General features: G+C 38.6%; 1 protein-coding gene and 17 non-coding genes across 18 annotated transcripts in view; all 18 read left to right on the plus strand.

The window, feature by feature from the left end:
- The window catches only part of zmat4a (zinc finger, matrin-type 4a), a 125175-nt gene that overhangs the window by 23731 nt on the left and 81109 nt on the right, over nucleotides 1-20335 (plus strand). The gene's annotated exons all lie outside the window — the stretch shown is intronic.
- On the plus strand, nucleotides 580-653 carry trnan-guu (transfer RNA asparagine (anticodon GUU)). Its single transcript has one exon. It is a non-coding gene; the product is annotated as a tRNA-Asn (tRNA).
- Nucleotides 1315-1388, plus strand: trnan-guu (transfer RNA asparagine (anticodon GUU)). The gene has a single exon. It is a non-coding gene; the product is annotated as a tRNA-Asn (tRNA).
- trnan-guu (transfer RNA asparagine (anticodon GUU)) lies at nucleotides 2145-2218 on the plus strand. The gene has a single exon. It is a non-coding gene; the product is annotated as a tRNA-Asn (tRNA).
- On the plus strand, nucleotides 3177-3250 carry trnan-guu (transfer RNA asparagine (anticodon GUU)). The gene has a single exon. It is a non-coding gene; the product is annotated as a tRNA-Asn (tRNA).
- Nucleotides 3894-3967, plus strand: trnan-guu (transfer RNA asparagine (anticodon GUU)). The gene has a single exon. It is a non-coding gene; the product is annotated as a tRNA-Asn (tRNA).
- On the plus strand, nucleotides 5013-5086 carry trnan-guu (transfer RNA asparagine (anticodon GUU)). Its single transcript has one exon. It is a non-coding gene; the product is annotated as a tRNA-Asn (tRNA).
- Nucleotides 7251-7324, plus strand: trnan-guu (transfer RNA asparagine (anticodon GUU)). The gene has a single exon. It is a non-coding gene; the product is annotated as a tRNA-Asn (tRNA).
- On the plus strand, nucleotides 7566-7639 carry trnan-guu (transfer RNA asparagine (anticodon GUU)). Its single transcript has one exon. It is a non-coding gene; the product is annotated as a tRNA-Asn (tRNA).
- Nucleotides 10112-10185, plus strand: trnan-guu (transfer RNA asparagine (anticodon GUU)). Its single transcript has one exon. It is a non-coding gene; the product is annotated as a tRNA-Asn (tRNA).
- trnan-guu (transfer RNA asparagine (anticodon GUU)) lies at nucleotides 10828-10901 on the plus strand. Its single transcript has one exon. It is a non-coding gene; the product is annotated as a tRNA-Asn (tRNA).
- trnan-guu (transfer RNA asparagine (anticodon GUU)) lies at nucleotides 11948-12021 on the plus strand. The gene has a single exon. It is a non-coding gene; the product is annotated as a tRNA-Asn (tRNA).
- Nucleotides 13382-13455, plus strand: trnan-guu (transfer RNA asparagine (anticodon GUU)). Its single transcript has one exon. It is a non-coding gene; the product is annotated as a tRNA-Asn (tRNA).
- On the plus strand, nucleotides 14502-14575 carry trnan-guu (transfer RNA asparagine (anticodon GUU)). Its single transcript has one exon. It is a non-coding gene; the product is annotated as a tRNA-Asn (tRNA).
- Nucleotides 16338-16411, plus strand: trnan-guu (transfer RNA asparagine (anticodon GUU)). The gene has a single exon. It is a non-coding gene; the product is annotated as a tRNA-Asn (tRNA).
- Nucleotides 17055-17128, plus strand: trnan-guu (transfer RNA asparagine (anticodon GUU)). Its single transcript has one exon. It is a non-coding gene; the product is annotated as a tRNA-Asn (tRNA).
- On the plus strand, nucleotides 19073-19146 carry trnan-guu (transfer RNA asparagine (anticodon GUU)). The gene has a single exon. It is a non-coding gene; the product is annotated as a tRNA-Asn (tRNA).
- Nucleotides 19790-19863, plus strand: trnan-guu (transfer RNA asparagine (anticodon GUU)). Its single transcript has one exon. It is a non-coding gene; the product is annotated as a tRNA-Asn (tRNA).

Consider the following 20335-nt stretch of genomic DNA (forward strand, 5'->3'; position numbering starts at 1 on the left):
AACACAAATCATTGGAAATTTTCTCATCCCACATCGTCTTGAATACTTCTGAACCACCAGCATTCTGATTTGTAAAGAATAATTCATAGCTCTACAACTGACAAGCACTTGAGTGCATCTAATACATATCGTCTTGAATACTTCTGAACCACCAGCATTCTGATTTGGAAAGAATAATTCATAGTTCTACAACTGACAAGCACTCGAGAGCACCTAATACTTATTGTTAAGAAATAGAGGTCTAAATCAAATATAAATGCAAGGGTTTAGTGTCTCTGTGGTGCAATCGGTGAGCGAGTTTGGCTGTTAACTGGTGATTTGAGCCCACCCATGGACGTGTAAAGTCTATAAACATCATTTACAAAGGAATTTTCCCCAACACCGTTTGTTTCACCTTTTTCAAACACAAATCATAGGAAAATTTTCTCATCCCACATCGTCTTGAATACTTCTGAACCACCAGAATTCTGATTTGTAAAGAATAATTCATAGTTCTACAACTGACAAGCACTTGAGTGCATCTAGTACATATTGATGTGTAATAGGGCTCTAAATGAAATCCAAAACAAAGGGCAAAATGTCTCTGTGGCGCAATCGGTCAGCGCGTTCGGCTGTTAACCGGAAGGCTGGTGGTTCGAGCCCACCCAGGGACGTGTAAAGTCTTTAGACATCACATACAAATTAATTTTCGCCAAAGCTGCTTGATGTACATTTGTCAAAGAAAAGTTATTGGAAATTTCCTCATCCCACATCGTCTTGAACACTTTTGAACCACCAGCATTCTCATTTGTAAAGAATAATTCATAGTTCTACAACTGACAAGCACTCAACAGCTTGAAATTGAGGAAATTTCCTCATTCCATATCGTCTTGAATACTCCTGAACCACCAGCATTCTGATTTGTAAAGAATAATTCATAGTTCTACAACTGACAAGCACTCGACAGCACCTAATACTTATTGTTAAGAAATAGAGGTCTAAATCAAATATAAATGCAAGGGTTTAGTGTCTCTGTGGTGCAATCGGTGAGCGAGTTTGGCTGTTAACTGGTGATTTGAGCCCACCCATGGACGTGTAAAGTCTATAAACATCATTTACAAAGGAATTTTCCCCAACACCGTTTGTTTCACCTTTTTCAAACACAAATCATAGGAAATTTCCTCATCCCACATCGTCTTGAATACTTCTGAACCACCAGAATTCTGATTTGTAAAGAATAATTCATAGTTCTACAACTGACAAGCACTTGAGTGCATCTAGTACATATTGATGTGTAATAGGGCTCTAAATGAAATCCAAAACAAAGGGCAAAATGTCTCTGTGGCGCAATCGGTCAGCGCGTTCGGCTGTTAACCGGAAGGCTGGTGGTTCGAGCCCACCCAGGGACGTGTAAAGTCTTTAGACATCACATACAAATTAATTTTCGCCAAAGCTGCTTGATGTACATTTGTCAAAGAAAAGTTATTGGAAATTTCCTCATCCCACATCGTCTTGAACACTTTTGAACCACCAGCATTCTGATTTGTAAAGAATAATTCATAGTTCTACAACTGACAAGCACTCAACAGCTTGAAATTGAGGAAATTTCCTCATTCCATATCGTCTTGAATACTCCTGAACCACCAGCATTCTGATTTGTAAAGAATAATTCATAGCTCTACAACTGACAAGCACTTGAGTGCATCTAATACATATCGTCTTGAATACTTCTGAACCACCAGCATTCTGATTTGTAAAGAATAATTCATAGTTCTACAACTGACAAGCACTCGAGAGCACCTAATACTTATTGTTAAGAAATAGAGGTCTAAATCAAATATAAATGCAAGGGTTTAGTGTCTCTGTGGTGCAATCGGTGAGCGAGTTTGGCTGTTAACTGGTGATTTGAGCCCACCCATGGACGTGTAAAGTCTATAAACATCATTTACAAAGGAATTTTCCCCAACACCGTTTGTTTCACCTTTTTCAAACACAAATCATAGGAAATTTCCTCATCCCACATCGTCTTGAATACTTCTGAACCACCAGAATTCTGATTTGTAAAGAATAATTCATAGTTCTACAACTGACAAGCACTTGAGTGCATCTAGTACATATTGATGTGTAATAGGGCTCTAAATGAAATCCAAAACAAAGGGCAAAATGTCTCTGTGGCGCAATCGGTCAGCGCGTTCGGCTGTTAACCGGAAGGCTGGTGGTTCGAGCCTACCCAGGGACGTGTAAAGTCTTTAGACATCACATACAAATTAATTTTCGCCAAAGCTGCTTGATGTACATTTGTCAAAGAAAAGTTATTGGAAATTTCCTCATCCCACATCCTCTTGAACACTTCTGAACCACCAGCATTCTCATTTGTAAAGAATAATTCATAGTTCTACAACTGACAAGCACTCGACAGCACCTAATACTTATTGTTAAGAAATAGAGGTCTAAATCAAATATAAATGCAAGGGTTTAGTGTCTCTGTGGCGCAATCGGTGAGCGAGTTTGGCTGTTAACTGGTGGTTTGAGCCCACCCATGGACGTGTAAAGTCTATAAACATCATTTACAAAGAAATTTTCCCCAACACCGGTTGTTTCACCTCTTTCAAACACAAATCATAGGAAATTTCCTCATCCCACATCGTCTTGATTACTTCTGAACCACCAGCATTCTGATTTTTAAAGAATAATTCATAGTTCTACAACTGACAAGCACTTGAGTGCATCTAATACATATCGTCTTGAATACTTCTGAACCACCAGCATTCTGATTTGTAAAGAATAATTCATAGTTCTACAACTGACAAGCACTTGAGTGCATCTAATACATGTTGTTGTGTAATAGGGCTCTAAATGAAATCCAAAACCAAAGGCAAAATGTCTCTGTGGTGCAATTGGTCAGCGCGTTCGGCTGTTAACTGGAAGGCTGGTGGTTCGAGCCCACCCATGGACGTGTAAAGTTTATAAACATCATTTACAAAGGAATTTTCCCCAACACCGTTTGTTTCACCTTTTTCAAACACAAATCATTGGAAATTTTCTCATCCCACATCGTCTTGAATACTTCTGAACCACCAGAATTCTGATTTGTAAAGAATAATTCATAGTTCTACAACTGACAAGCACTTGAGTGCATCTAGTACATATTGATGTGTAATAGGGCTCTAAATGAAATCCAAAACAAAGGGCAAAATGTCTCTGTGGCGCAATCGGTCAGCGCGTTCGGCTGTTAACCGGAAGGCTGGTGGTTCGAGCCCACCCAGGGACGTGTAAAGTCTTTAGACATCACATACAAATTAATTTTCGCCAAAGCTGCTTGATGTACATTTGTCAAAGAAAAGTTATTGGAAATTTCCTCATCCCACATCGTCTTGAACACTTCTGAACCACCAGCATTCTCATTTGTAAAGAATAATTCATAGTTCTACAACTGACAAGCACTCGACAGCACCTAATACTTATTGTTAAGAAATAGAGGTCTAAATCAAATATAAATGCAAGGGTTTAGTGTCTCTGTGGCACAATCGGTGAGCGAGTTTGGCTGTTAACTGGTGGTTTGAGCCCACCCATGGACGTGTAAAGTCTATAAACATCATTTACAAAGGAATTTTCCCCAACACCGTTTGTTTCACCTTTTTCAAACACAAATCATAGGAAATTTCCTCATCCCACATTGTATTGATTACTTCTGAACCACCAGCATTCTGATTTTTAAAGAATAATTCATAGTTCTACAACTGACAAGCACTTGAGTGCATCTAATACATATCGTCTTGAATACTTCTGAACCACCAGCATTCTGATTTGTAAAGAATAATTCATAGCTCTACAACTGACAAGCACTTGAGTGCATCTAATACATATTGTTGTGTAATAGGGCTCTAAATGAAATCCAAAACCAAGGGCAAAATGTCTCTGTGGTGCAATCGGTCAGCGCGTTCGGCTGTTAACTGGAAGGCTGGTGGTTCGAGCCCACCCAGGGACGTGTAAATTCTTTAGACATCACATACAAATTAATTTTCGCCAAAGCTGCTTGATGTACATTTGTCAAAGAAAAGTTATTGGAAATTTCCTCATCCCACATCGTCTTGAACACTTCTGAACCACCAGCATTCTGATTTGTAAAGAATAATTCATAGTTCTACAACTGACAAGCACTTGAGTGCATCTAATACATATCGTCTTGAATACTTCTGAACCACCAGCATTCTGATTTGTAAAGAATAATTCATAGTTCTACAACTGACAAGCACTCGAGAGCACCTAATACTTATTGTTAAGAAATAGAGGTCTAAATCAAATATAAATGCAAGGGTTTAGTGTCTCTGTGGTGCAATCGGTGAGCGAGTTTGGCTGTTAACTGGTGATTTGAGCCCACCCATGGACGTGTAAAGTCTATAAACATCATTTACAAAGGAATTTTCCCCAACACCGTTTGTTTCACCTTTTTCAAACACAAATCATTGGAAATTTTCTCATCCCACATCGTCTTGAATACTTCTGAACCACCAGCATTCTGATTTGTAAAGAATAATTCATAGCTCTACAACTGACAAGCACTTGAGTGCATCTAATACATATCGTCTTGAATACTTCTGAACCACCAGCATTCTCATTTGTAAAGAATAATTCATAGTTCTACAAATGACAAGCACTCGACAGCACCTAATACTTATTGTTAAGAAATAGAGGTCTAAATCAAATATAAATGCAAGGGTTTAGTGTCTCTGTGGCGCAATCGGTGAGCGAGTTTGGCTGTTAACTGGTGGTTTGAGCCCACCCATGGACGTGTAAAGTCTATAAACATCATTTACATAGGAATTCTCCCCAACACCGTTTGTTTCACCTTTTTCAAACACAAATCATAGGAAATTTCCTCATCCCACATCGTCTTGAATACTTCTGAACCACCAGAATTCTGATTTGTAAAGAATAATTCATAGTTCTACAACTGACAAGCACTTGAGTGCATCTAGTACATATTGATGTGTAATAGGGCTCTAAATGAAATCCAAAACAAAGGGCAAAATGTCTCTGTGGCGCAATCGGTCAGCGCGTTCGGCTGTTAACCGGAAGGCTGGTGGTTCGAGCCCACCCAGGGACGTGTAAAGTCTTTAGACATCACATACAAATTAATTTTCGCCAAAGCTGCTTGATGTACATTTGTCAAAGAAAAGTTATTGGAAATTTCCTCATCCCACATCCTCTTGAACACTTCTGAACCACCAGCATTCTCATTTGTAAAGAATAATTCATAGTTCTACAACTGACAAGCACTCGACAGCACCTAATACTTATTGTTAAGAAATAGAGGTCTAAATCAAATATAAATGCAAGGGTTTAGTGTCTCTGTGGCGCAATCGGTGAGCGAGTTTGGCTGTTAACTGGTGGTTTGAGCCCACCCATGGACGTGTAAAGTCTATAAACATCATTTACAAAGAAATTTTCCCCAACACCGGTTGTTTCACCTTTTTCAAACACAAATCATAGGAAATTTCCTCATCCCACATTGTCTTGATTACTTCTGAACCACCAGCATTCTGATTTTTAAAGAATAATTCATAGTTCTACAACTGACAAGCACTTGAGTGCATCTAATACATATCGTCTTGAATACTTCTGAACCACCAGCATTCTGATTTGTAAAGAATAATTCATAGTTCTACAACTGACAAGCACTTGAGTGCATCTAATACATGTTGTTGTGTAATAGGGCTCTAAATGAAATCCAAAACCAAAGGCAAAATGTCTCTGTGGTGCAATCGGTCAGCGCGTTCGGCTGTTAACTGGAAGGCTGGTGGTTCGAGCCCACCCATGGACGTGTAAAGTCTATAAACATCTTTTACAAAGGAATTTTCCCCAACACCGTTTGTTTCACCTTTTTCAAACACAAATCATTGGAAATTTTCTCATCCCACATCGTCTTGAATACTTCTGAACCACCAGCATTCTGATTTGTAAAGAATAATTCATAGCTCTACAACTGACAAGCACTTGAGTGCATCTAATACATATCGTCTTGAACACTTCTGAACCACCAGCATTCTCATTTGTAAAGAATAATTCATAGTTCTACAACTGACAAGCACTCGAGAGCACCTAATACTTATTGTTAAGAAATAGAGGTCTAAATCAAATATAAATGCAAGGGTTTAGTGTCTCTGTGGTGCAATCGGTGAGCGAGTTTGGCTGTTAACTGGTGATTTGAGCCCACCCATGGACGTTTAAAGTCTATAAACATCATTTACAAAGGAATTTTCCCCAACACCGTTTGTTTCACCTTTTTCAAACACAAATCATAGGAAATTTCCTCATCCCACATCGTCTTGAATACTTCTGAACCACCAGAATTCTGATTTGTAAAGAATAATTCATAGCTCTACAACTGACAAGCACTTGAGTGCATCTAATACATATCGTCTTGAATACTTCTGAACCACCAGCATTCTCATTTGTAAAGAATAATTCATAGTTCTACAAATGACAAGCACTCGACAGCACCTAATACTTATTGTTAAGAAATAGAGGTCTAAATCAAATATAAATGCAAGGGTTTAGTGTCTCTGTGGCGCAATCGGTGAGCGAGTTTGGCTGTTAACTGGTGGTTTGAGCCCACCCATGGACGTGTAAAGTCTATAAACATCATTTACATAGGAATTCTCCCCAACACCGTTTGTTTCACCTTTTTCAAACACAAATCATTGGAAATTTTCTCATCCCACATCGTCTTGAATACTTCTGAACCACCAGCATTCTGATTTGTAAAGAATAATTCATAGCTCTACAACTGACAAGCACTTGAGTGCATCTAATACATATCGTCTTGAATACTTCTGAACCACCAGCATTCTGATTTGTAAAGAATAATTCATAGTTCTACAACTGACAAGCACTCGAGAGCACCTAATACTTATTGTTAAGAAATAGAGGTCTAAATCAAATATAAATGCAAGGGTTTAGTGTCTCTGTGGTGCAATCGGTGAGCGAGTTTGGCTGTTAACTGGTGATTTGAGCCCACCCATGGACGTGTAAAGTCTATAAACATCATTTACAAAGGAATTTTCCCCAACACCGTTTGTTTCACCTTTTTCAAACACAAATCATAGGAAATTTCCTCATCCCACATCGTCTTGAATACTTCTGAACCACCAGAATTCTGATTTGTAAAGAATAATTCATAGTTCTACAACTGACAAGCACTTGAGTGCATCTAGTACATATTGATGTGTAATAGGGCTCTAAATGAAATCCAAAACAAAGGGCAAAATGTCTCTGCGGCGCAATCGGTCAGCGCGTTCGGCTGTTAACCGGAAGGCTGGTGGTTCGAGCCCACCCAGGGACGTGTAAAGTCTTTAGACATCACATACAAATTAATTTTCGCTAAAGCTGCTTGATGTACATTTGTCAAAGAAAAGTTATTGGAAATTTCCTCATCCCACATCGTCTTGAACACTTCTGAACCACCAGCATTCTCATTTGTAAAGAATAATTCATAGTTCTACAACTGACAAGCACTTGAGTGCATCTAGTACATATTGTTGTGTAATAGGGCTCTAAATGAAATCCAAAACCAAGGGCAAAATGTCTCTGTGGCGCAATCGGTCAGCGCGTTCGGCTGTTAACCGGAAGGCTGGTGGTTCGAGCCCACCCAGGGACGTGTAAATTCTTTAGACATCACATACAAATTAATTTTCGCCAAAGCTGCTTGATGTACATTTGTCAAAGAAAAGTTATTGGAAATTTCCTCATCCCACATCGTCTTGAACACTTCTGAACCACCAGCATTCTCATTTGTAAAGAATAATTCATAGTTCTACAACTGACAAGCACTTGAGTGCATCTAATACATATCGTCTTGAACACTTCTGAACCACCAGCATTCTGATTTGTAAAGAATAATTCATAGTTCTACAACTGACAAGCACTTGAGTGCATCTAATACATATCGTCTTGAATACTTCTGAACCACCAGCATTCTGATTTGTAAAGAATAATTCATAGTTCTACAACTGACAAGCACTCGAGAGCACCTAATACTTATTGTTAAGAAATAGAGGTCTAAATCAAATATAAATGCAAGGGTTTAGTGTCTCTGTGGTGCAATCGGTGAGCGAGTTTGGCTGTTAACTGGTGATTTGAGCCCACCCATGGACGTGTAAAGTCTATAAACATCATTTACAAAGGAATTTTCCCCAACACCGTTTGTTTCACCTTTTTCAAACACAAATCATTGGAAATTTTCTCATCCCACATCGTCTTGAATACTTCTGAACCACCAGCATTCTGATTTGTAAAGAATAATTCATAGCTCTACAACTGACAAGCACTTGAGTGCATCTAATACATATCGTCTTGAATACTTCTGAACCACCAGCATTCTGATTTGTAAAGAATAATTCATAGTTCTACAACTGACAAGCACTCGAGAGCACCTAATACTTATTGTTAAGAAATAGAGGTCTAAATCAAATATAAATGCAAGGGTTTAGTGTCTCTGTGATGCAATCGGTGAGCGAGTTTGGCTGTTAACTGGTGATTTGAGCCCACCCATGGACGTGTAAAGTCTATAAACATCATTTACAAAGGAATTTTCCCCAACACCGTTTGTTTCACCTTTTTCAAACACAAATCATTGGAAATTTTCTCATCCCACATCGTCTTGAATACTTCTGAACCACCAGCATTCTGATTTGTAAAGAATAATTCATAGCTCTACAACTGACAAGCACTTGAGTGCATCTAATACATATCATCTTGAATACTTCTGAACCACCAGCATTCTGATTTGTAAAGAATAATTCATAGTTCTACAACTGACAAGCACTCGAGAGCACCTAATACTTATTGTTAAGAAATAGAGGTCTAAATCAAATATAAATGCAAGGGTTTAGTGTCTCTGTGGTGCAATCGGTGAGCGAGTTTGGCTGTTAACTGGTGATTTGAGCCCACCCATGGACGTGTAAAGTCTATAAACATCATTTACATAGGAATTCTCCCCAACACCGTTTGTTTCACCTTTTTCAAACACAAATCATAGGAAACTTTCTCATCCCACATCGTCTTGAATACTTCTGAACCACCAGAATTCTGATTTGTAAAGAATAATTCATAGTTCTACAACTGACAAGCACTTGAGTGTACATTTGTCAAAGAAAAGTTATTGGAAATTTCCTCATCCCACATCGTCTTGAACACTTCTGAACCACCAGCATTCTGATTTGTAAAGAATAATTCATAGTTCTACAACTGACAAGCACTTGAGTGCATCTAATACATATCGTCTTGAACACTTCTGAACCACCAGCATTCTGATTTGTAAAGAATAATTCATAGTTCTACAACTGACAAGCACTTGAGTGCATCTAATACATATCGTCTTGAATACTTCTGAACCACCAGCATTCTGATTTGTAAAGAATAATTCATAGTTCTACAACTGACAAGCACTCGACAGCACCTAATACTTATTGTTAAAAAATAGAGGTCTAAATCAAATATAAATGCAAGGGTTTAGTGTCTCTGTGGCGCAATCGGTGAGCGAGTTTGGCTGTTAACTGGTGGTTTGAGCCCACCCATGGACGTGTAAAGTCTATAAACATCATTTACATAGGAATTTTCCCCAACACCGTTTGTTTCACCTTTTTCAAACACAAATCATTGGAAATTTTCTCATCCCACATCGTCTTGAATACTTCTGAACCACCAGAATTCTGATTTGTAAAGAATAATTCATAGTTCTACAACTGACAAGCACTCGACAGCACCTAATACTTATTGTTAAAAAATAGAGGTCTAAATCAAATATAAATGCAAGGGTTTAGTGTCTCTGTGGCGCAATCGGTGAGCGAGTTTGGCTGTTAACTGGTGGTTTGAGCCCACCCATGGACGTGTAAAGTCTATAAACATCATTTACATAGGAATTCTCCCCAACACCGTTTGTTTCACCTTTTTCAAACACAAATCATTGGAAATTTTCTCATCCCACATCGTCTTGAATACTTCTGAACCACCAGAATTCTGATTTGTAAAGAATAATTCATAGTTCTACAACTGACAAGCACTTGAGTGCATCTAGTACATATTGATGTGTAATAGGGCTCTAAATGAAATCCAAAACAAAGGGCAAAATGTCTCTGTGGCGCAATCGGTCAGTGCGTTCGGCTGTTAACCGGAAGGCTGGTGGTTCGAGCCCACCCAGGGACGTGTAAAGTCTTTAGACATCACATACAAATTAATTTTCGCCAAAGCTGCTTGATGTACATTTGTCAAAAAAAAGTTATTGGAAATTTCCTCATCCCACATCGTCTTGAACACTTCTGAACCACCAGCATTCTCACTTGTAAAGAATAATTCATAGTTCTACAACTGACAAGCACTCGACAGCACCTAATACTTATTGTTAAGAATAGAGGTCTAAATCAAATATAAATGCAAGGGTTTAGTGTCTCTGTGGCACAATCGGTGAGCGAGTTTGGCTGTTAACTGGTGGTTTGAGCCCACCCATGGACGTGTAAAGTCTATAAACATCATTTACAAAGGAATTTTCCCCAACACCGTTTGTTTCACCTTTTTCAAACACAAATCATAGGAAATTTCCTCATCCCACATTGTATTGATTACTTCTGAACCACCAGCATTCTGATTTTTAAAGAATAATTCATAGTTCTACAACTGACAAGCACTTGAGTGCATCTAATACATATCGTCTTGAATACTTCTGAACCACCAGCATTCTGATTTGTAAAGAATAATTCATAGTTCTACAACTGACAAGCACTTGAGTGCATCTAATACATATTGTTGTGTAATAGGGCTCTAAATGAAATCCAAAAGCAAGGGCAAAATGTCTCTGTGGTGCAATCGGTCAGCGCGTTCGGCTGTTAACTGGAAGGCTGGTGGTTCGAGCCCACCCAGGGACGTGTAAATTCTTTAGACATCACATACAAATTAATTTTCGCCAAAGCTGCTTGATGTACATTTGTCAAAGAAAAGTTATTGGAAATTTCCTCATCCCACATCGTCTTGAACACTTCTGAACCACCAGCATTCTGATTTGTAAAGAATAATTCATAGTTCTACAACTGACAAGCACTTGAGTGCATCTAATACATATCGTCTTGAATACTTCTGAACCACCAGCATTCTGATTTGTAAAGAATAATTCATAGTTCTACAACTGACAAGCACTCGAGAGCACCTAATACTTATTGTTAAGAAATAGAGGTCTAAATCAAATATAAATGCAAGGGTTTTAGTGTCTCTGTGGTGCAATCGGTGAGCGAGTTTGGCTGTTAACTGGTGATTTGAGCCCACCCATGGACGTGTAAAGTCTATAAACATCATTTACAAAGGAATTTTCCCCAACACCGTTTGTTTCACCTTTTTCAAACACAAATCATTGGAAATTTTCTCATCCCACATCGTCTTGAATACTTCTGAACCACCAGCATTCTGATTTGTAAAGAATAATTCATAGCTCTACAACTGACAAGCACTTGAGTGCATCTAATACATATCGTCTTGAATACTTCTGAACCACCAGCATTCTCATTTGTAAAGAATAATTCATAGTTCTACAAATGACAAGCACTCGACAGCACCTAATACTTATTGTTAAGAAATAGAGGTCTAAATCAAATATAAATGCAAGGGTTTAGTGTCTCTGTGGCGCAATCGGTGAGCGAGTTTGGCTGTTAACTGGTGGTTTGAGCCCACCCATGGACGTGTAAAGTCTATAAACATCATTTACATAGGAATTCTCCCCAACACCGTTTGTTTCACCTTTTTCAAACACAAATCATAGGAAATTTCCTCATCCCACATCGTCTTGAATACTTCTGAACCACCAGAATTCTGATTTGTAAAGAATAATTCATAGTTCTACAACTGACAAGCACTTGAGTGCATCTAGTACATATTGATGTGTAATAGGGCTCTAAATGAAATCCAAAACAAAGGGCAAAATGTCTCTGTGGCGCAATCGGTCAGCGCGTTCGGCTGTTAACCGGAAGGCTGGTGGTTCGAGCCCACCCAGGGACGTGTAAAGTCTTTAGACATCACATACAAATTAATTTTCGCCAAAGCTGCTTGATGTACATTTGTCAAAGAAAAGTTATTGGAAATTTCCTCATCCCACATCCTCTTGAACACTTCTGAACCACCAGCATTCTCATTTGTAAAGAATAATTCATAGTTCTACAACTGACAAGCACTCGACAGCACCTAATACTTATTGTTAAGAAATAGAGGTCTAAATCAAATATAAATGCAAGGGTTTAGTGTCTCTGTGGCGCAATCGGTGAGCGAGTTTGGCTGTTAACTGGTGGTTTGAGCCCACCCATGGACGTGTAAAGTCTATAAACATCATTTACAAAGAAATTTTCCCCAACACCGGTTGTTTCACCTTTTTCAAACACAAATCATAGGAAATTTCCTCATCCCACATTGTCTTGATTACTTCTGAACCACCAGCATTCTGATTTTTAAAGAATAATTCATAGTTCTACAACTGACAAGCACTTGAGTGCATCTAATACATATCGCCTTGAATACTTCTGAACCACCAGCATTCTGATTTGTAAAGAATAATTCATAGTTCTACAACTGACAAGCACTTGAGTGCATCTAATACATGTTGTTGTGTAATAGGGCTCTAAATGAAATCCAAAACCAAAGGCAAAATGTCTCTGTGGTGCAATCGGTCAGCGCGTTCGGCTGTTAACTGGAAGGCTGGTGGTTCGAGCCCACCCATGGACGTGTAAAGTCTATAAACATCATTTACAAAGGAATTTTCCCCAACACCGTTTGTTTCACCTTTTTCAAACACAAATCATTGGAAATTTTCTCATCCCACATCGTCTTGAATACTTCTGAACCACCAGCATTCTGATTTGTAAAGAATAATTCATAGCTCTACAACTGACAAGCACTTGAGTGCATCTAATACATATCGTCTTGAACACTTCTGAACCACCAGCATTCTCATTTGTAAAGAATAATTCATAGTTCTACAACTGACAAGCACTCGACAGCACCTAATACTTATTGTTAAGAAATAGAGGTCTAAATCAAATATAAATGCAAGGGTTTAGTGTCTCTGTGGCGCAATCGGTGAGCGAGTTTGGCTGTTAACTGGTGGTTTGAGCCCACCCATGGACGTGTAAAGTCTATAAACATCATTTACAAAGAAATTTTCCCCAACACCGGTTGTTTCACCTTTTTCAAACACAAATCATTGGAAATTTTCTCATCCCACATCGTCTTGAATACTTCTGAACCACCAGCATTCTGATTTGTAAAGAATAATTCATAGCTCTACAACTGACAAGCACTTGAGTGCATCTAATACATATTGTTGTGTAATAGGGCTCTAAATGAAATCCAAAACCAAGGGCAAAATGTCTCTGTGGTGCAATCGGTCAGCGCGTTCGGCTGTTAACTGGAAGGCTGGTGGTTCGAGCCCACCCAGGGACGTGTAAATTCTTTAGACATCACATACAAATTAATTTTCGCCAAAGCTGCTTGATGTACATTTGTCAAAGAAAAGTTATTGGAAATTTCCTCATCCCACATCGTCTTGAACACTTCTGAACCACCAGCATTCTGATTTGTAAAGAATAATTCATAGTTCTACAACTGACAAGCACTTGAGTGCATCTAATACATATCGTCTTGAATACTTCTGAACCACCAGCATTCTGATTTGTAAAGAATAATTCATAGTTCTACAACTGACAAGCACTCGAGAGCACCTAATACTTATTGTTAAGAAATAGAGGTCTAAATCAAATATAAATGCAAGGGTTTAGTGTCTCTGTGGTGCAATCGGTGAGCGAGTTTGGCTGTTAACTGGTGATTTGAGCCCACCCATGGACGTGTAAAGTCTATAAACATCATTTACAAAGGAATTTTCCCCAACACCGTTTATTTCACCTTTTTCAAACACAAATCATTGGAAATTTTCTCATCCCACATCGTCTTGAATACTTCTGAACCACCAGCATTCTGATTTGTAAAGAATAATTCATAGCTCTACAACTGACAAGCACTTGAGTGCATCTAATACATATCGTCTTGAATACTTCTGAACCACCAGCATTCTCATTTGTAAAGAATAATTCATAGTTCTACAAATGACAAGCACTCGACAGCACCTAATACTTATTGTTAAGAAATAGAGGTCTAAATCAAATATAAATGCAAGGGTTTAGTGTCTCTGTGGCGCAATCGGTGAGCGAGTTTGGCTGTTAACTGGTGGTTTGAGCCCACCCATGGACGTGTAAAGTCTATAAACATCATTTACATAGGAATTCTCCCCAACACCGTTTGTTTTCACCTTTTTCAAACACAAATCATAGGAAATTTCCTCATCCCACATCGTCTTGAATACTTCTGAACCACCAGAATTCTGATTTGTAAAGAATAATTCATAGTTCTACAACTGACAAGCACTTGAGTGCATCTAGTACATATTGATGTGTAATAGGGCTCTAAATGAAATCCAAAACAAAGGGCAAAATGTCTCTGTGGCGCAATCGGTCAGCGCGTTCGGCTGTTAACCGGAAGGCTGGTGGTTCGAGCCCACCCAGGGACGTGTAAAGTCTTTAGACATCACATACAAATTAATTTTCGCCAAAGCTGCTTGATGTACATTTGTCAAAGAAAAGTTATTGGAAATTTCCTCATCCCACATCCTCTTGAACACTTCTGAACCACCAGCATTCTCATTTGTAAAGAATAATTCATAGTTCTACAACTGACAAGCACTCGACAGCACCTAATACTTATTGTTAAGAAATAGAGGTCTAAATCAAATATAAATGCAAGGGTTTAGTGTCTCTGTGGCGCAATCGGTGAGCGAGTTTGGCTGTTAACTGGTGGTTTGAGCCCACCCATGGACGTGTAAAGTCTATAAACATCATTTACAAAGAAATTTTCCCCAACACCGGTTGTTTCACCTTTTTCAAACACAAATCATAGGAAATTTCCTCATCCCACATCGTCTTGATTACTTCTGAACCACCAGCATTCTGATTTTTAAAGAATAATTCATAGTTCTACAACTGACAAGCACTTGAGTGCATCTAATACATATCGTCTTGAATACTTCTGAACCACCAGCATTTTGATTTGTAAAGAATAATTCATAGTTCTACAACTGACAAGCACTTGAGTGCATCTAATACATGTTGTTGTGTAATAGGGCTCTAAATGAAATCCAAAACCAAAGGCAAAATGTCTCTGTGGTGCAATCGGTCAGCGCGTTCGGCTGTTAACTGGAAGGCTGGTGGTTCGAGCCCACCCATGGACGTGTAAAGTCTATAAACATCATTTACAAAGGAATTTTCCCCAACACCGTTTGTTTCACCTTTTTCAAACACAAATCATTGGAAATTTTCTCATCCCACATCGTCTTGAATACTTCTGAACCACCAGCATTCTGATTTGTAAAGAATAATTCATAGCTCTACAACTGACAAGCACTTGAGTGCATCTAATACATATCGTCTTGAATACTTCTGAACCACCAGCATTCTCATTTGTAAAGAATAATTCATAGTTCTACAAATGACAAGCACTCGACAGCACCTAATACTTATTGTTAAGAAATAGAGGTCTAAATCAAATATAAATGCAAGGGTTTAGTGTCTCTGTGGCGCAATCGGTGAGCGAGTTTGGCTGTTAACTGGTGGTTTGAGCCCACCCATGGACGTGTAAAGTCTATAAACATCATTTACATAGGAATTCTCCCCAACACCGTTTGTTTCACCTTTTTCAAACACAAATCATTGGAAATTTTCTCATCCCACATCGTCTTGAATACTTCTGAACCACCAGAATTCTGATTTGTAAAGAATAATTCATAGCTCTACAACTGACAAGCACTTGAGTGCATCTAATACATATCGTCTTGAATACTTCTGAACCACCAGCATTCTGATTTGTAAAGAATAATTCATAGTTCTACAACTGACAAGCACTCGAGAGCACCTAATACTTATTGTTAAGAAATAGAGGTCTAAATCAAATATAAATGCAAGGGTTTAGTGTCTCTGTGGTGCAATCGGTGAGCGAGTTTGGCTGTTAACTGGTGATTTGAGCCCACCCATGGACGTGTAAAGTCTATAAACATCATTTACAAAGGAATTTTCCCCAACACCGTTTGTTTCACCTTTTTCAAACACAAATCATAGGAAATTTCCTCATCCCACATCGTCTTGAATACTTCTGAACCACCAGAATTCTGATTTGTAAAGAATAATTCATAGTTTTACAACTGACAAGCACTTGAGTGCATCTAGTACATATTGATGTGTAATAGGGCTCCAAATGAAATCCAAAACCAAGGGCAAAATGTCTCTGTGGCGCAATCGGTCAGCGCGTTCGGCTGTTAACCGGAAGGCTGGTGGTTCGAGCCCACCCAGGGACGTGTAAATTCTTTAGACATAACATACAAATTAATTTTCGCCAAAGCTGCTTGATGTACATTTGTCAAAGAAAAGTTATTGGAAATTTCCTCATCCCACATCGTCTTGAACACTTCTGAACCACCAGCATTCTGATTTGTAAAGAATAATTCATAGTTCTACAACTGACAAGCACTCGACAGCACCTAATACATATCGTCTTGAATACTTCTGAACCACCAGCATTCTGATTTGTAAAGAATAATTCATAGTTCTACAACTGACAAGCACTCGACAGCACCTAATACTTATTGTTAAAAAATAGAGGTCTAAATCAAATATAAATGCAAGGGTTTAGTGTCTCTGTGGCGCAATCGGTGAGCGAGTTTGGCTGTTAACTGGTGGTTTGAGCCCACCCATGGACGTGTAAAGTCTATAAACATCATTTACATAGGAATTCTCCCCAACACCGTTTGTTTCACCTTTTTCAAACACAAATCATAGGAAATTTCCTCATCCCACATCGTCTTGAATACTTCTGAACCACCAGAATTCTGATTTGTAAAGAATAATTCATAGCTCTACAACTGACAAGCACTTGAGTGCATCTAGTACATATTGTTGTGTAATAGGGCTCTAAATGAAATCTAAAACCAAGGGCAAAATGTCTCTGTGGCGCAATCGGTCAGCGCGTTCGGCTGTTAACCGGAAGGCTGGTGGTTCGAGCCCACCCAGGGACGTGTAAATTCTTTAGACATCACATACAAATTAATTTTCGCCAAAGCTGCTTGATGTACATTTGTCAAAGAAAAGTTATTGGAAATTTCCTCATCCCACATCGTCTTGAACACTTCTGAACCACCAGCATTCTGATTTGTAAAGAATAATTCATAGTTCTACAACTGACAAGCACTTGAGTGCATCTAATACATATCGTCTTGAATACTTCTGAACCACCAGCATTCTGATTTGTAAAGAATAATTCATAGTTCTACAACTGACAAGCACTCGACAGCACCTAATACTTATTGTTAAGAAATAGAGGTCTAAATCAAATATAAATGCAAGGGTTTAGTGTCTCTGTGGTGCAATCGGTGAGCGAGTTTGGCTGTTAACTGGTGATTTGAGCCCACCCATGGACGTGTAAAGTCTATAAACATCATTTACAAAGGAATTTTCCCCAACACCGTTTGTTTCACCTTTTTCAAACACAAATCATTGGAAATTTTCTCATCCCACATCGTCTTGAATACTTCTGAACCACCAGCATTCTGATTTGTAAAGAATAATTCATAGCTCTACAACTGACAAGCACTTGAGTGCATCTAATACATATCGTCTTGAATACTTCTGAACCACCAGCATTCTGATTTGTAAAGAATAATTCATAGTTCTACAACTGACAAGCACTCGAGAGCACCTAATACTTATTGTTAAGAAATAGAGGTCTAAATCAAATATAAATGCAAGGGTTTAGTGTCTCTGTGGTGCAATCGGTGAGCGAGTTTGGCTGTTAACTGGTGATTTGAGCCCACCCATGGACGTGTAAAGTCTATAAACATCATTTACAAAGGAATTTTCCCCAACACCGTTTGTTTCACCTTTTTCAAACACAAATCATAGGAAATTTCCTCATCCCACATCGTCTTGAATACTTCTGAACCACCAGAATTCTGATTTGTAAAGAATAATTCATAGTTCTACAACTGACAAGCACTTGAGTGCATCTAATACATATCGTCTTGAATACTTCTGAACCACCAGAATTCTGATTTGTAAAGAATAATTCATAGTTCTACAACTGACAAGCACTTGAGTGCATCTAATACATATCGTCTTGAATACTTCTGAACCACCAGCATTCTCATTTGTAAAGAATAATTCATAGTTCTACAACTGACAAGCACTCGAGAGCACCTAATACTTATTGTTAAGAAATAGAGGTCTAAATCAAATATAAATGCAAGGGTTTAGTGTCTCTGTGGTGCAATCGGTGAGCGAGTTTGGCTGTTAACTGGTGATTTGAGCCCACCCATGGACGTGTAAAGTCTATAAACATCATTTACAAAGGAATTTTCCCCAACACCGTTTGTTTCACCTTTTTCAAACACAAATCATAGGAAATTTCCTCATCCCACATCGTCTTGAATACTTCTGAACCACCAGCATTCTGATTTGTAAAGAATAATTCATAGCTCTACAACTGACAAGCACTTGAGTGCATCTAATACATATCGTCTTGAATACTTCTGAACCACCAGCATTCTGATTTGTAAAGAATAATTCATAGTTCTACAACTGACAAGCACTCGACAGCACCTAATACTTATTGTTAAAAAATAGAGGTCTAAATCAAATATAAATGCAAGGGTTTAGTGTCTCTGTGGCGCAATCGGTGAGCGAGTTTGGCTGTTAACTGGTGGTTTGAGCCCACCCATGGACGTGTAAAGTCTATAAACATCATTTACATAGGAATTCTCCCCAACACCGTTTGTTTCACCTTTTTCAAACACAAATCATAGGAAATTTCCTCATCCCACATCGTCTCGAATACTTCTGAACCACCAGAATTCTGATTTGTAAAGAATAATTCATAGCTCTACAACTGACAAGCACTTGAGTGCATCTAGTACATATTGTTGTGTAATAGGGCTCTAAATGAAATCCAAAACCAAGGGCAAAATGTCTCTGTGGCGCAATCGGTCAGCGCGTTCGGCTGTTAACCGGAAGGCTGGTGGTTCGAGCCCACCCAGGGACGTGTAAATTCTTTAGACATCACATACAAATTAATTTTCGCCAAAGCTGCTTGATGTACATTTGTCAAAGAAAAGTTATTGGAAATTTCCTCATCCCACATCGTCTTGAACACTTCTGAACCACCAGCATTCTGATTTGTAAAGAATAATTCATAGTTCTACAGCTGACAAGCACTTGAGTGCATCTAATACATATCGTCTTGAATACTTCTGAACCACCAGCATTCTGATTTGTAAAGAATAATTCATAGTTCTACAACTGACAAGCACTCGACAGCACCTAATACTTATTGTTAAAAAATAGAGGTCTAAATCAAATATAAATGCAAGGGTTTAGTGTCTCTGTGGCGCAATCGGTGAGCGAGTTTGGCTGTTAACTGGTGGTTTGAGCCCACCCATGGACGTGTAAAGTCTATAAACATCATTTACATAGGAATTCTCCCCAACACCGTTTGTTTCACCTTTTTCAAACACAAATCATAGGAAATTTCCTCATCCCACATCGTCTTGAATACTTCTGAACCACCAGAATTCTGATTTGTAAAGAATAATTCATAGCTCTACAACTGACAAGCACTTGAGTGCATCTAATACATATTGTTGTGTAATAGGGCTCTAAATGAAATCCAAAACCGACGGCAAAATGTCTCTGTGGCGCAATCGGTCAGCGCGTTCGGCTGTTAACCGGAAGGCTGGTGGTTCGAGCCCACCCAGGGACGTGTAAATTCTTTAGACATCACATACAAATTAATTTTCGCCAAAGCTGCTTGATGTACATTTGTCAAAACAAAGTTATTGGAAATTTCCTCATCCCACATCGTCTTGAATACTTCTGAACCACCAGCATTCTGATTTGTAAAGAATAACTGATAGTTCTACAACTGACAAGCACTCAACAGCTTGAAATTGAGGAAAATTTCTCATTCCACATCGTCTTGAATACTTCTGAACCACCAGCATTCTGATTTGTAAAGAATAATTCATAGTTCTACAACTGACAAGCACTCGACAGCACCTAATACTTATTGTTAAGAAATAGAGGTCTAAATCAAATATAAATGCAAGGGTTTAGTGTCTCTGTGGCGCAATCGGTGAGCGAGTTTGGCTGTTAACTGGTGGTTTGAGCCCACCCATGGACGTGTAAAGTCTATAAACATCATTTACAAAGGAATTTTCCCCAACACCGTTTGT

This window comes from Betta splendens, chromosome 9 (genome assembly GCF_900634795.4).
Source record: "Betta splendens chromosome 9, fBetSpl5.4, whole genome shotgun sequence".
Classification (NCBI taxonomy): domain Eukaryota; kingdom Metazoa; phylum Chordata; class Actinopteri; order Anabantiformes; family Osphronemidae; genus Betta; species Betta splendens.